General features: G+C 38.2%; 1 protein-coding gene across 1 annotated transcript in view; it reads left to right on the forward strand.

Annotated features, from left to right (window-relative positions):
- The window catches only part of LOC113819641 (leucine-rich repeat-containing protein 15), a 121,925-nt gene that overhangs the window by 118,624 nt on the left and 801 nt on the right, over positions 1–2,500 (forward strand). The gene's annotated exons all lie outside the window — the stretch shown is intronic.

Below are 2,500 nucleotides of genomic sequence, written 5' to 3' on the forward strand. Positions count from 1 at the left end.
TCACTATTACAGAGGTAGATATACAGGCTAAAGTCATCATCACAATCATCAAGATCATTTTCATCGTTGTCTGAGAAGCCTAAAACCTCAAAGAAATACGGTTACAACTCATCATTCTCTAATTAATCAATTTATCTGTCTTCAATATTTTTTTTCTAGAATGTCACTTTATTAAAACGCTTTTACGTGTGAAAAAAGGGTAAAAAAATGAAAATGATTTAACGAAGCCAGATATGTAAGTGTCACCTATCAAATTATACAATTAACGCGTATTGATTGATATTAGAAACCGTTCGTTCTCGTCCACTTTTTCTATGCATTTTTGACAATGAATTCACGAAATTGTCCATCAATAAAAAATATATTTAAGTGAATATTATTAAATCAGCAGTTGATACTTACAATATAAAAGAAGTATTTGCAAAAAATACATATGAATTAATTCTACGTTTCAACAATGAATTCACAAAATTCTCTATCACGAAAAAATATGTAAGTGAATATCATTAAATAAGTCTTCCATCTTAGCATTTCATTCTTGCAATATAAACGAAGTTGCAAAAGAAAATTCCTATGAATAAATGCTATATCTTAAATAAATTCACGAAATTGTCTGTCACGAAAAAATAGAGAAAATATTATCATGGCAGTTTTCGACATTTTCATGCCGCACATACAGCGAAAACGTAGTTAAAAATGATGATAATATTGGTGGCAATACACACACCTTTTTCGCTACCTCGACTCTTCTCATTCGTATTTGCCTCTTCTCATTCCTATTTGCCTCTTCTCATTCGTATTTGCCTCTTCTCATTCCTATTTGCCTCTTCTCATTCCTCTTTGCCTCTTCTCATTCCTATTTGCCTCTTCCCATTCCTCTTTGCCTCTTCTCATTCCTCTTTGCCTCTTCTCATTCCTATTTGCCTCCTCTCATTCCTATTTGCCTCTTCTCATTCCTATTTGCCTCTTCTCATTCCTCTTTGCCTCTTCTCATTTATCCATCTCCCCTTTCTCTGCCTTTCCCTCAGGTACTGGCAATACACACACCTTTCTCCCTACCTCGACTCTTCTCATTCCTATTTGCCTCTTCTCATTCCTCTTTGCCACTTCTCATTCCTATTTGCCTCTTCTCATTCCTATTTGCCTCTTCTCATTCCTCTTTGCCACTTCTCATTCCTATTTGCCTCTTCTCATTCCTATTTGCCTCTTCTCATTCCTCTTTGCCACTTCTCATTCCTATTTGCCTCTTCTCATTCCTATTTGCCTCTTCTCATTCCTCTTTGCCACTTCTCATTCCTATTTGCCTCTTCTCATTCCTATTTGCCTCTTCTCATTCCTCTTTGCCTCTTCTCCTTCCTATTTGCCTCTTCTCATTCCTCTTTGCCTCTTCTTATTCCTATTTGCCTCTTCTCATTTATACATCTCCCCTTTCTCTGCCTTTCCCTCAGGTACTGGCAATACACACACCTTTCTCCCTACCTTGACTCTTCTCATTCCTATTTGCCTCTTCTCATTCCTCTTTGCCACTTCTCATTCCTATTTGCCTCTTCTCATTCCTATTTGCCTCTTCTCATTCCTATTTGCCTCTTCTCATTCCTATTTGCCTCTTCTCATTCCTATTTGCCTCTTCTCATTCCTCTTTGCCTCTTCTCATTCCTATTTGCCTCTTCTCATTCCTATTTGCCTCTTCTCATTCCTATTTGCCTCTTCTCATTCCTATTTGTCTCTTCTCATTCCTATTTGCCTCTTCTCATTCCTCTTTGCCTCTTCTCATTCCATTTGCCTCTTCTCATTCCTATTTGCCTCTTCTCATTCCTATTTGCCTCTTCTCATTCCTATTTGCCTCTTCTCATTCCTATTTGCCTCTTCTCATTCCTACTTGCCTCTTCTCATTCCTATTTGCCTCTTCTCATTCCTATTTGCCTCTTCTCATTCCTATTTGCCAATCCTCATTCCTATTTGCCTCTTCTCATTCCTATTTGCCTCTTCTCATTCCTATTTGCCTCTTCTCATTCCTATTTGCCTCTTCTCATTCCTATTTGCCTCTTCTCATTCCTCTTTGCCTCTTCTCATTCCTATTTGCCTCTTCTCATTCCTCTTTGCCTCTTCTCATTCCTCTTTGCCTCTTCTCATTCCTATTTGCCTCTTCTCATTCCTATTTGCCTCTTCTCATTCCTATTTGCCTCTTCTCATTCCTCTTTGCCTCTTCTCATTCCTATTTGCCTCTTCTCATTCCTATTTGCCTCTTCTCATTCCTCTTTGCCTCTTCTCATTCCTATTTGCCTCTTCTCATTCCTATTTGCCTCTTCTCATTCCTCTTTGCCTCTTCTCATTCCTATTTGCCTCTTCTCATTCCTCTTTGCCTCTTCTCATTCCTATTTGCCTCTTCTCATTCCTATTTGCCTCTTCCCATTCCTCTTTGCCTCTTCTCATTCCTCTTTGCCTCTTCTCATTCCTATTTGCCTCTTCTCATTCCTATTTGTCTCTTCTCATTCCTCTT

Source organism: Penaeus vannamei, chromosome 36 (assembly GCF_042767895.1).
Source record: "Penaeus vannamei isolate JL-2024 chromosome 36, ASM4276789v1, whole genome shotgun sequence".
Taxonomy (NCBI): Eukaryota; Metazoa; Arthropoda; class Malacostraca; order Decapoda; family Penaeidae; genus Penaeus; species Penaeus vannamei.